General features: G+C 36.9%; 1 pseudogene; it reads right to left on the bottom strand.

Annotated features, from left to right (window-relative positions):
• Positions 1-345: 345 nt before the first annotated feature.
• Positions 346-548, bottom strand: LOC123852812 (neuronal regeneration-related protein-like; annotated as a pseudogene).
• Between the last annotated feature and the right edge of the window lie 13,391 nt (positions 549-13,939).

A 13,939-nucleotide genomic window follows, 5' to 3' on the forward strand; every position in this document is an offset into this window, starting at 1 on the left:
CAAGAACCTGTGTGAGTGAAAATGCAGGAGTGGGCCACTTATGTGAGAGCAGAGGGAGTTTGAGTTGTGGAAGACATCGTTGTCAAGAACCAGGCCTGAAGGCCCACCTGTAAGGGTTATAAATGTGAATTCATAGTGTAAAATTCTGAGCATTTTCACCTGGGTCAGAAAGAGTAAAAACTGGTTTGATGATACCTATTTGCCCACTGTAAATTCTCAAAAGCAAAGCTCAGAGTCCCATAGTTTCTTCTTATACTTGATTTACACCGAAAAAAATCCCATAGATGATACCATGACCTCATCAATACCCATACACCATATGTAATACAAATGGAGGTGTTACAGTTAAAAAGAGTAGAGGTGACAGATGCCTGGGGAATGGAGTTCATTGCTGCCAACTGGAGTCAGGGAATCAGCCTCAGTCTCATCACCCTTCTTGAGGTTCACTTCCTTGGGGACAGGAAGTCTTCCCTTAGGAAGCCTTCCCTCCATTTCCTTATTTGGAAATGGTTCTTGACTGACCCAGAGAGTTCTGGGTAATAAACCATTTTGAGAATCATAACATTCTTGGCTTTGCATCTTCCCTCTCTTAAGTCCAGGGAGACCAATAGACAAAAGCTCTGCTCCCTCTTCACTCTCTTCTCTTTACACCTGAAACACAAATGTGGATGAAAAAGGGCATCATACTAGAAAGGCAGCTGGTGGGGAGGGAGGCACATGACTTTTTCCCTATGTTTCTACATATAAGTTTAAAAACACTTACATCTTAAAGAAGATATTACTTGAGGGATGGTTTATACACAGTGTAGTTTCAAGTGGTTAAGCTCATGGCTTGTCCGATATGCTTCTACACATAAATTTACCAACACTTATATCTTGATGAAAGGAAATATTACTGGAAAGATGCATTATACACACTGTTGTTTCAAAAAAAAAAAAATCAAGATGACAGTAAAGCTATATTTTTTTCTGGCGTCTCTAGGGGAGAATCCATTTCCTTGCTCTTTCCAGCTTTTAGAGGCTCCCCATAATCCTTGGCTCATGGGTCTCTTCCTCCATCTTCAGAATCAGCAATGTTGTGTTGAGTCCTCATGTTGCTATCCTTCTGGTTCTCCCTCTTCTATCTTCTCCGACTTTTAAGGACCTTGTAGATAACATTGGGTTCATTTGAAAAATCCAGGTACTGTCTGTATTTTAAGGTCACTAAATTAGCAGTCTTAATTTCATTGGTGACCCCAATTCCTATCTTCCATGTAACCTAATGTATTTACAGGCTTCGGGAGTTAGTACACATCTTTACGGGTCCATTGTTCTGCCTGTCACACTGAGAAAACATACTTTGGGTGATTTCAATCCTTAAAAATTTTTGAGATTTGTTTTATGGCCAGAAATATGGTGGATCTTGTTGAGTGCTCCATGTGTACTTGAAAAGAATGTGTTTTCTGTTTTATTGAGCTGGAGGATCAATTAGATCAAGTAGAATATATCCTTACTGACTTTTCTATTTGTTAATTACCAAGAGAGGAGTGTTGACATTTCCAACTGAAATTGAGAATTCTCTATTTCCACTTTTAGTTAAACCAGCTTTTGCTTCATATACTTTGAAACTCCATTTTTAGGTACATAGGTATTTAGGATTATCATGTTCTCTTGGTGAATTAACCATTTTGCCATTATGAAATATTCTTCTTTATATCTGGTAATATATCTTGTTCTGAAAACTACTTTGTTTGGAAATAAGCTCTAGCTTTCTTATGATTGGTTTCCATCATGTTATTTTATCTGTGTCATTATATTTAAAGTGGATTTCTTGTATGGAGTATATAGTTGGTTTGTCTTTTTAAAACATATAATTTGAGGGGTGCCTGGGTGGCTCAGTTGGTTAAGCATCTGACTCTTGGTTTTTGCTCAGGTCATGATCTCATGGGTCGTGGGATTGAGCCCCCCATTTGGCTCTGCACTCAATGGGGAGTCTGCTTGAAGATTCTCTCCCTCTGCCCCTCCCCACACGTTCTCTCTCTCTCTCTCTCAGATAAATAAATCTTAAAAAAAAAATATATATAATTTGACAACTCTGCCTTTAAATTTAGGCTTTTAGGCCATTTGTATTTAATAGAATTTTCTATATGATCACATTGAAATGTATTGTTAAATTTCAAGGTAGACTTACTTTTTTTTTTTTTTTTTTAATATTTTATTTATTTAGTCATGAGAGACACACACAGAGAGAGGCAGAGGCAGAGGGAGAAGCAGGATCCCCAAGGAGAAGGGAGCCTGATGCGGGACTTGATCCCAGGACCCTGGGATCATGACCTGAGCCGAAGGCAGATGTCCAACCATCTGAGCCACCCAGGCACCCCGTAGACTTACTTTTTTTAAGAGCAGTTTTAGATTCCTAACAAAATGGAGCAGAAACTACAGAATCTACATACCTTTGGCATCTTCACCCCAGCCTCCCCCACTATCAACATCCCACACCAGAATGGTGTGTTTACTACAGTTGATGAACTTATCCTGACACATCATTATTACCCAAAGTCCATCGTTTATACTGGAGTCACTCCCGGTGCTATAGAGTTTATGGGCTTGGACAAATGTACAATGACACATATCCACTATTACAGTATATTATAGAATAGTTTTACTGCCCTAAAACTCCTCTTTTCTCTGCACACTCATCTTTTCCTCTCTCCCACTCCATGGTAACCACTGATTCTCTCATCATCTCTCTCTACAGTTATGCTTTTTTCAGAATGTCAAATAGTTGTAATCATACAGTATGTAGCCTTTTCACTTAGTAAAATCTATTTAAGGTTCCCCCATGTCATTTCATGACTTGTTGGCTCATTTCTTTTTAGTGCTGAATAAGATTCCTTTGTCTGGATGTACCACAGTTTACTTATCTGTTCACCTACTGAAGGACATCTTGGTTGCTTCCAAGTTTTGGCAATTATGAATAAAGCTACTATAAACATCAGTGTGCAGGTTTTTGTACGGACATAAGTTTTCAGCTCCTTTGGCTAAATACCAATATGCATGATGACTGGATCATATGGTAAGAGTATGTTTAGTTTTGTAAGTAGCTGCCAAACTGTCTTCCAGAGGGACTGTGCAATTTTGCATTTTCACCATCAGTGAATGAGAATTCTTGTTGCTCCACAGCCTTGCTAGCATTTGGTGTTGTCAGTGTTCTGGATTTTGGCCATTCTAATGGATGTGCAGTGATATCTCACTGTTGTTTTAATTTGTATTTCTCTCATGACATATAATGTGGAACATCTTTTCATATGTTTGTTATCTGTATATCTTCCTTGGTGAGGTGTCTGTTCAGGTCTTGAACCTATTTTTTGTTTGCTGTTGAGTTTTAAAAGTTTGTATATTTTGGATAATAGTCCTTTATCAGATAGGTCTTTGCAAATATTTTCTCCCAGTTTGTAACTTGTCTTCTTGTTCTCTTGACTGTGTCTTTTGCAGAGCAGAAGTTTTAAAATTTAATGAGGTCCAAATTATTATTACTTCCAGGGGTTGTGCCTTTGTGCCTTTTATGTTTTATTTAATGTCATTGCCATATATTTAAAAAGTCATTAGTTTTTCTTCTGTTTTCCTCAGTAGTTTTATAGTTTTGTGTTTTGCATTTAGGTCCATGATCCGTGATGAGTTATTTTTTGTGGAAGGTGTAAGGTCTCTTTTTTATTTATTCTTTGTTCCATGTTTTCTTTTTTCTACATTTTTTTGAGTTAACTCAAAAGTTAACTAATTTCATCTGTGTTATTGGATTGTAAGCTCTATGTCTCTGTGTTATCTTAGTGGTTGCTCTAGGGTTTAAAATATTAATCTTTAATGTATAATGGAGTACCTTCAAATAATATTATACCTCTTCATGTATAGTGAAAGAACTTTATAATAGGACATTTTCTTTGGTTCTATCCTTTGTGCAATTTTTGTCATATATTTTATTTCAACATTTTATGAACTCTATATGATATGTTATTTTTTTCTCTAAAGAGTAAATTATTCTTTAAAGAGATTGAAAAAGCAAGAAAAATAGCCTGTGTATCTGTCCCTATAGTCACAGATCTGGTGCTCTTTATTCCTTTGTGTTTCCATATTTTCATCTAGCATCACTTTCCTTCTTTCTGAATAACTTCCTTCAAGAATTCTAATAGTCCAGATCTAATGGCAATTGAGTCTCCCAACTTTTGTTTGTTTACACATCTTCATTAATTTACCTTCATTTTGGAAGATAGTGTCACTGGGTATAGAATTCTAGTTTTCTTTCAGTATTTTAAACATGTTACTCTCTTTACTTCTAGCTTGGAGAGTTTCTAATGAGAAATATGCTTAATATTCTTGTTTTTGTTACTCTTTAGGTCATGTTCTTCCCCCATCCCTAAATGCTTTTAAGATCATCTCTTCATCACAGGTTTTTAGCAATTAAATTATGATGTGCCTGGTTATATATTTCTTTCTGTTTATTACTTTGGGCTACATTGACACTCTTTGGCCTGCTTTTATAATTTTTATCAAATTTGGAAAATGTGTGGTTACTCTTTCTTTAAATCTGTTCTTTCTTTTCCCCTTCTTTGTGAGACTGAGATTGCAAATTATTAGACCACTTGCTATTGTCCCACAAGTCATTGATCTCTGTTTCTTTGCTATCTTTTCCTTTCTTTGCTTCATATGTAATAATTTCTCATGCTGTGTCTTCAGGTTCACAGATCTTTTCTTCACTGTATCATCTGTTAATCTCATCTAGCATTTTTTTTTTAAAAGATTTTATTTATTTATCTGACAGAGAGACAGCAAGAGAGGGAATACAAGCAGGGGGAGTGGGAGAGGGAGAAGCAGGCCTCCTGCTGAGCAGGGAGCCCGATGCAGGGCTCGATCCCAGGACGCTGGGATCATGACCTGAGCTGAAGGCAGATGCTTAATGACTGAGCCACCCAGGCGCCCTTCATCTAGTATATTTTTAATCTCATCTAGGACAGTGTAGTTTTCATCTCTAGGAGTTTCATTTATTTTTGTTTAATTTTGATAATATCTGTTATGTCTCTCCTCATTATGCCCATGTTTTTCTCTATATTCTTTTTTTCTTTTTTTAAATTGAAGTGTAGTTGACATACATTATATTAATTTCAGGTGTACAGCATAGTGACAACATTTATATGCATTATGATGTGATCACTACCATAAATCTAGCTTCTGTCACCATATGAAGTTGTTACATATTATTAACCAATATATTCTCAATACCATACATTGTATCTCTGGTCCAGGGCATCGTTTAGTCCAGGCCTAAATTAGTTTCATTTCTGGGAGATACCCTTCTGAAGATTTTAATTTATCTTACTAGAATTATGATGTCTTTCTACTCTGACTGATGGGAACACAAACATTTCCCAGACCTGTACAGTCTCAGAGAATTATCTACTCTTCTGCAGGTAGAGAGGGGTAGGGTTGGGCCCTGTTACTCTATCATGGTCAGGAATGAGGTCCTATAGGATATTTTTGAATTATGAACTAATTTTCTTCAATGGGTATGTATAATGCTATTCCATTTTTTTATTTGTTGTGTGAGCTTATGTAATTTTTTCAAAGAATTTGTTCATTTCACCTGTCATGAGATTTATTTGTGTAAGATTGTTCATGATATCTCATTATTATTCTTTAATGTCACTAGAATCTGTAATATCTCATCTTTAATTCCCAGTATTGGTGAATGTGGGGCCCAGAGTGCTTAGAGCATTTCTCTCAGTTCTCCTCCTCTGCCATGCCCCCAGACTTCTGCAGGCCCTGTACACCTGTGCCTCAGAGTGAGGTGGGTCTGTCTCATATCTTCTGCTTTTCTCCTAATATCCCTCATTAACAAATTTTTCCAGTTTTATTAAGAAATAATTGACAGTTGGAGTAAATAAGTGGTATGATATATGGCTGTATGAGCTTTTGCAAACTAATTGTTGAATTTTCAGGAATTTTGCAAGCAGTTTTTAAACACAGCCTTTATTTATTTTTTTATTTTGTATAACTCAGTATTTTTTTTTTTTTTAAAGATTTTATCTATTTGAGAGAGAGAATGAGAGACAGAGAGCACATGAGAGGGGGGAGGGTCAGAGGGAGAAGCAGACCCCCTGCCAAGCAGAGAGCCCGATGCGGGACTCGATCCCGGGACTCCAGGATCATGACCTGAGCCGAAGGCAGTCGCGTAACCAACTGAGCCACCCAGGCGCCCCTATAACTCAGTATTTTATTACAAAGCAAACCACTCATTTAACCACTTCCAGAACAAGAAATAGAATATTGCCAACACCCTTTAACACTTATTCATACTTCATCCCAATCACTGTGTCTGCCCTCCTTACATATATAACCACTGCCCTGATTTGATGGTGATCAATTTCTTGCTTTTCTTTCTTGTTCCACTTAAGCATATATTTCTAAATACTATAACTTAAAGTTGCATGTTTTTAAACTTTATATAAATGTAATCATGCACTAAGTATAATTTTTACCTGACTTATTTTATTCAACATTACATTTATGACATTCATCTATGTCGTTAAATGTAATACTGTAATACTGTTGTAATGCTGTAGCGTAATCCACAGTTACATGATACAGAACATTTTCGTGTCTCCAAAAATTTATTTCAGGTGGCTTCTGTAGCAATCCCCAACCTGCTAAGAGGTAACCACTCTTTTAATATATTCCACTTTAGAGTAGTTTTCCTGTTCTAGAATATCATATAAGTGAGATTATATATAGTATATATATGTTTGTGTTGGGCATTATGGTTATGAAATTCATTGTATTATTATGTGTATCAGTAGTTCATTCCTTTAATGTGTAAGTAATATTTGTATGAATATACTATAATTTTTCCACTCTTCTTTGAATAATATTTGAGTTTTTTCAATTTGTTTGCTATTGTGACTATAGTTGCTATAAATATTCTTTTTTTAAATTTTATTTTATTATGTTAATCACCATACATTACACATCCTTTATTAAGAATTAAACTACAGGGGCACCTGGGTGGCTCAGTCATTGAGCGTCTGCCTTCAGCTCAGGTCATGATCCTGGGGTCCTGGGATCAAGTCCCACATCAGGCTCCTTGCTCAGCGGGGAGCCTGCTTCTCCCTCTGCCGTTCCGTGCCACTCTGCCTACTTGTGATTCCTCTCTCTCTCTCTCTCTGTGTCAAATAAATAAATTAAATCTTTAAAAAAAAAGAATTAAACTACAAAAAAAGAAATAATTGACATATATCACTGTATAATTCCAAGGTATAAAGTATGATGGTTTGATTTACATGTGTTGTAGAATAATTACCCCAATAGTTATCCATCATCTCATATAGATAAAAAGAAAGAAGAAAAGGAAAAGAAAACAATTTTTTTCCTTGAGAACTCCTAGTATTTACTCTCTTAGCAACTTTCCACTATATCATATAGCAGTTGTTAGCTATAGTTATCATGTTGTACATTACATCCCTAGTATGTACTTATCTTATAACTGGAAGTGTGTACCTTCTGATCACTTTTCTCCAATCCCCACTGTTCTGACTTCTTCCACAAATCTGATCTCTTTTTCTATGATTTTTTTTAAAGATTCCATTTATAAGTGAGGTCATACAGTGTTTGTCTTTCTTTATTTTAAAAAAGATTTTATTTATTCATTTGAGAGAGAGAGAGAGCACAAGCAGGGGGAGAGGCAGAGGGAGAAGCAGGCTTCCTGCTGAGTTGGGAGACCAACATGGGGCTCGATCCCAGGACCTGGAGATGATGACCTGAGCCAAAGGCAGATGCCTAACCATCTGAGCCACCCAAGTGCTTGTCTTTCTCTAACTTATTTCACTTAGCATAATGCCTTTCAGAATCCATGTTGTTGCAAATGGTAGGATTTCTTCATTTTTTTATAGCTAATATTACCTTGTATATATACACACCACATTTTCTTTATCTGTTGATCTATTGGTGGACACTTAGATTTTTTTCATACCTTGGCTGTTGTAAATAATGCTGCAGTGAACATGGGCATGCTGGTATCTTTTCAAGTTTGTGTATCTGTTTCCTTTGGATTTATTCCCAGATGGGACTCATGGACATTTGATGAAGATCTGTGGAAAAGGTGCAGATTCTTTTTGTTTAGTTCTCCCAGGGATTCTAAAGTCTCATGCTATCCCCTACTTGGTGTTTAAAGTTTAGTTAAAATTTCAGCTGTTTTCTTCTCACCTGTGTCTAAGGTGGGGCTTCCCTCCTACTCCCATATCTTCGCCAAAGATGCAAGCAGTCAAGGAGGGTCAGTATTTTCTGGATTATAGCTCATTGGACTTGATGCATTCTCAGCACACTAATGGACATAAAAACATCTGTGATTTTATAGGTAATCTGTCTTGCTATTGTTAGAATGTAAGTGATGTTCTTCTCAAGTTTCTACATTTTCTTTTACTGTCCATGCTGAAGGTTGCTGCTAATAGAGACCAATGCTGGCACTGAAGAAGAGGAGCAGGGATGATTGGAATGCTTCTTCCCTAGGGGCTAGTTCTCACTGCCAACTGCAACACTGACTCAAGTTCTTACTCCCTGTTTCAAATGGGTAAGTGTTGTATCTGGAGGCTTTTGCAGAGCTTTCCATCCTATGCCCTATAACTTGCTATTTTTTTAAACTTTTAATTTTTTTTATTTTTCATTATATTCAGTTAGCCAACATACAGTACATCATAAGTTTCTGTTGTAGTGTTCAACGATTCATTAGTTGTGTATAACACCCAGTGCTCATCACAACACATGCCCTCCTTAATACCCAATCACCCGGTAAACCTGCTATTTTAATCATTTTTTTTCTTTTTTTAATTTGAATTCAGTTAGCCAACTTATAGTACATCATTAGTTTCAGATTTAATAATTTTATTTTATGCTTAGAGTTGTTTTCCCCTGTCTATAATTAAGTACCTTTATGACATGAGTGTTACTAAGATGGGTTTAAAAATATGAGTGTGATGTTGAATATATTTATCTATGCTACTTCAACTGTGTTTATGTTTTGTCCTTCATTGCCTTGTGTATTACTAAAAATTAATACTCAAGTGAGGGTTTTGTCTTCCTCACCTTATAACATATCACTAAGGATGACAATGGCAGTTATTTAAGATTTCTCAGTGTTCGTACTATGATAACCTTATATTCAGAATGTTGTAAAGAGGCTTTAGGTCACTTATTTTGGGGTAGATTTATTCTGGTCTTACATCACTCAAAAAGTGTAGAATTTTCTCGAGAGACTCCCAAATATTACTTGTTTCCCTCCTGCAATTCTGCTGAAATGCACTACTGAAAAATCATTGAAAATTTAATTGTTTTCTTATTGTTGTATTTTAGTAAATAAGTAAAAATAAGCTTGGTTCATGAAGTTTATAAAGCCTACACATTTCCCTTTGTTCTTCATCTTGACTAATTGAATTTTTATGCAATGAATCAGTCACTCAAACCACTTATTCATGACTTTTAGCTCATCCTCCAAATTCATGTCATGAAGTCTCATCTTGTGAATATGTCATCTCCTCTCCATCACCTCTCCATGCCACTATCCTAGTCCGAGCCTGCATGGCTTCTCATTTTACTTTTATTGGCTGCAACAGAAGGCTGCTACATGATTTTGTAGGTTTCAAAAAGACTCGTTACTGATATTTCTTTTGGTTTAGCTTTGCATCACAAAGAAGGCAATTTTCAAAAGTTAACTGAAAAGAGCCCACATGAATATCAGCAGCCATTGGTACAAAACCACTTTTAGCTTTAGCTATCATTTACAAAGAAAGTAGTCTAGAGGAATAGCATGTTTTAATAGGCAACTCAGATTTTCAGAAAGCTGTTGACAATAGGCTATTTCCAGACAGAGGCAAGATTAGAAATGGGATTGCTGGAGCATACACTGTCTGGGACCCTAGAAACCTAGAAGACTGACTTGGACCTAGGAGGACTTTCTCCTTGTGAGTTTCAACATGCTGGTGTACAACTCAGTTAATATGAGCAGGAGCCAGATAGATGTCAGATGTGTTTCCTTCACCCTTCCAGAGCCACTCTCCACCACTCTCTGCTTTGTGCCCTATACGTACAAAGCACCTTTAGTTCTGCATCAGTGGATTTTCTTAGACTTTAGCTTCTGGTTGGGCATGGCCAATGAGAGATACTGCAGAAGATCAAAAGGTGACAGCTCAGTGAGGTCAGGTTTTTATTCATCAGATTTGGCCCTGCCACATTGCCAAAGTATTGGCTGTTTCTCTCCTATGGCCCCTCTTCTGCCTCTTCGGCCACAGGGGTGGTTGCAGCCCCACAATTACTAGCCAAAAGGCACTGTGCCATACCTCAGTGGTTTCTTTTACTCCCACCTGCACTTTCTAAATAGTTCTTCCCTTCAGTTACCTTATTCGAGTGGGTCATCTGTTTTCTGCTGGGACTGTGGCTAATGTAGGTGATACTCAAAATACTCAATAACTTGTAAGCCAAGGGCAACAACTAATTAAAACAGATGCAGCTGTAAACAAGCAGTAAGGCTGCACCAGTACATATTATGTAAGTATCCTTGCTGGGCATAGAATGTGAAAGAAGTATTTTGTAAGTGATAGTAGGTACCCAGTGTCAAAGTTTACAGTTAAAAAAAATAAAGTAGGTTTAAGATCTGTAATAACATCTTTCCTATTCTCTTCCCCTACAATGTACTATCTAAGTAGCAGAGAAAGAGAGCCTCGGGAGGGCAACCCCATTACCAAAGTGTGGTGATTACACACTGTCAGCTGAGTTGTGTATCCCTTACTCTGGGTGGAACCCCAGGTGTATTTTTGGCCTACAGCCTTCTTGTGAGGCCAACAAAGTAAGTATTCTAGCCTCTCCCTCCAAATCTTGCTCTTAAATCCACTAATACATCAGATTTATACATACACAGAAACCGTTTTCAAGCACACAGCCTCCTATGATTATAACTACTCGCACCTTCAGCCTAAACCAGTGTCTCTTCCTAGTCCAATGCAATAGTTTTTCTGTGTGATGAGTACTTCCCCTCAGATAGCGTCCCTTCCTCTGTGCTGGGGACATGTTCACCATGCCCAGCACCGCTATTGCTATGTCTGCCAACCTTTCCTGGAAACAGCCGGGCAGAATTCATCACTGTTCTCTGTGCTCCAAGGCGCTTCTCAATCTGTATTGTGATTAACAGTGCATGTTTCCGTCACCGTTGCTCGATTTTGATCTCCTTGAAAGCAGGGACCAAGTCTTTTCATCTTTATAACCTTAGGGCTTACAACACTGTATGTGATAGACTCGACAAACATCTGTTGAGCTGAATTCATTGAATTCAGTTCCTGCAGGTTTGATGGCGAGCGTGTGACAGACCAGGGATTCAAACCCAGTTCTCCTGTGACTCACGGGTCCACACTCTGATCCCTGTCACAGGGGGCTGTGGTTCCTCATGCTTTCACAGCAGTGGTTTCTCTAATAGATGCAAGTTTATTTTTGTTAATGTTAGGTTTGCCTCATATCTTAGGAGATTGATGATTTCTTATGTGTCTTCTAGCTCTGATTTACATGTACATCGATTAGTTTTGTGTTCTTTGTACCACAGATCCAAAAAATAAGAAGAGTTCCAAAACATGCCATTGAAAATAAGAATTTTTTTTTTTTTTTACAAGCTCTAGTCCGATTCTTTTCTTTCGTGGTAGGGAGCCAGAGCAAAAGGAGAGGCAGAGGTATATAAACTGTTCGCATAATACCACAGAGAGCCTGATGTATAGTAATGGGTCCAGGATCGTAAACGTCTCTCTTGGCACTCTTACACTGTCAGATTATTACTGTGTTCTCAGATTCAGCTGAATGTGTTCAAGGATCTTCTTTGGTCTGAAAGGTCAGCTGCTTTTAGTTGTGCACTGGTAGAATACTAATATGTCCTTATTCAAATTACCTGCTACAGCACTTATTAAATTGATGGCCTTGTGCTCTAATTTAATACTGGTGTCGTTCAGAGGCGGGCTGCTGCAGCACTCTGTGCTGAACTGGGTGATGCTGAGGCAAAGTTCAAGCTGAAACCGTGGTTTGGGGCTGCATTTTCCCACTAAATTAGCAGTCAGATGCAGTGTATAATTAATTAGCACAAACGAGGGAAAGCTTGTCATTTAATAAGACTTTTTTATTTCCACATTACACAAACAGTGGGAATTGATCCATTAAGTGCCTGGCTATTAATGCTGTTTAATGTATGTCTGGTTGTTAAATTGAGATGTCTAGGTACATACGTCCAGAGTTTAGGAGCTCCTCGTAGTTTGTTCAGTATTTGCTCAGATTTGAAGTCATGTTCCACAGAATCAATAATAGCTTCATTACTGAATTTGAGCCTGATTCAAACATGCATATGGATTTAAACGGAATGTTTCAGTGTGGTCTCAGAAATGAGTTTCCTTATATATGTCTTAAAGTCCAGCTAGTCCCCTCCCCCAGAATTAAATATTGCATTGTGTTTACAGCATTCTCTGCTTCCTTTCTTTTTGATATAATCCTTGCCTGCAATTGCCTAAGGTGGAGAATAACTTTTTCTTCGCGGTCGTATTCAGCATAGTTCATGGAATCATAGTAGGAACGAGCCTTATGAAATCCACAGAATGAGATTTCAGCTGTCCTGCCAAGATGGCTAGAAGGGCACATGGTCTTATCTGCGGCCTGAGTATCATGCAAAGCGTTGGATGTTTGAAACAGCACCAACCTCATCTTTTTTCTAAAAATGATTAAGGATGATTCACAGTTTTGTGAACAGGTTATTCATAGTTGGGAGGTGATTAACAAATGCGTTCTTTAGAGTAAGTATCATCACATCTTACGTGTACAAATGATAACATTAAATTTTTTTTTTTTTTTTTTTTAGTTAATGCAGACAGGAAAACTAAAAACCTGAATGTGAAATGACTTCAAAAAGGGGGTAATTTGTTTGAACAGTTGATGAGGGTCATTTGCCACATGGAAAAATTACTGTATTTGCCAGTGTCCATCACATTTAAATTAGTGAAGTTACTCCCTATATGAATTATTAACTATCAAAGAAATTGTGTATATATGTGTCTTTTTGTGTACACACATATATATGAAAAGGTATCTTGAAGACTCTTAAAAAAGACCACTGAACATAATCATAAAACTATGTCAACATTTCTGATTTTTTTCTTATAAACTGAGAAAACTTTCTACAGGTTTACATAGGGAATATTAAGGCTGTATTATTGTTAAAGGATACCACTAGGGATTATTTTTTCTTATATAATTAGCAGAAATATTTGAGCTGTGAAAATTTTGTACTGAAGAATGATGAATTAAAATGTCTGTGGCATAAAATACTCATGTTTTGGGGCCAGTTCAGATCTGTGTTATTGCACTTACCTTATTCTGCCTTATATTATAGTCAGATGTTTCCATGCTTGTCTCCTGTCCTGACTGAAAGTCCTCTAATGCTGGGGCATGTCTAAGTATGGCATTATACTTTTAATTTTTTTATTATTTTGGCACAATAAAAAATCTATAGTGCATTTGTGTGGTACTGAGGGGAAAACTTGTTTAATTGAATGGTCAATTATCTTAAAAAGAAAGTAAGGAAAATATTTCCTCATGCTCAATCCACATAATGCCAAAAAATTAATTTATTGGGCTGGTAAATACATAATTTTGGATCTTCCATTACATTTCCTGCCTGGCCAATTTCTCAAACAGTAACAGAACTACCTTCATGATGTCATTGTCTTTTTCTCAGGGAGAAAGTTTTGTGATTATTTGTTCACTAACTCATTCATTGATTCACTCATTCATTAATTCTCCAACAGTTAATCAGGGTTATTTTATGCCGATAACTCAGTAGTACACAAATATATTGAAAGTTTTTTTTTTTTAACCATTTCCCTTTTTATGGTATACACTG

The sequence above is a fragment of the Mirounga angustirostris genome, unplaced genomic scaffold (assembly GCF_029215605.1).
Source record: "Mirounga angustirostris isolate CCGP_5_RB_7025 unplaced genomic scaffold, mMirAng1.0.hap1 SCAF_7, whole genome shotgun sequence".
Taxonomy (NCBI): domain Eukaryota; kingdom Metazoa; phylum Chordata; class Mammalia; order Carnivora; family Phocidae; genus Mirounga; species Mirounga angustirostris.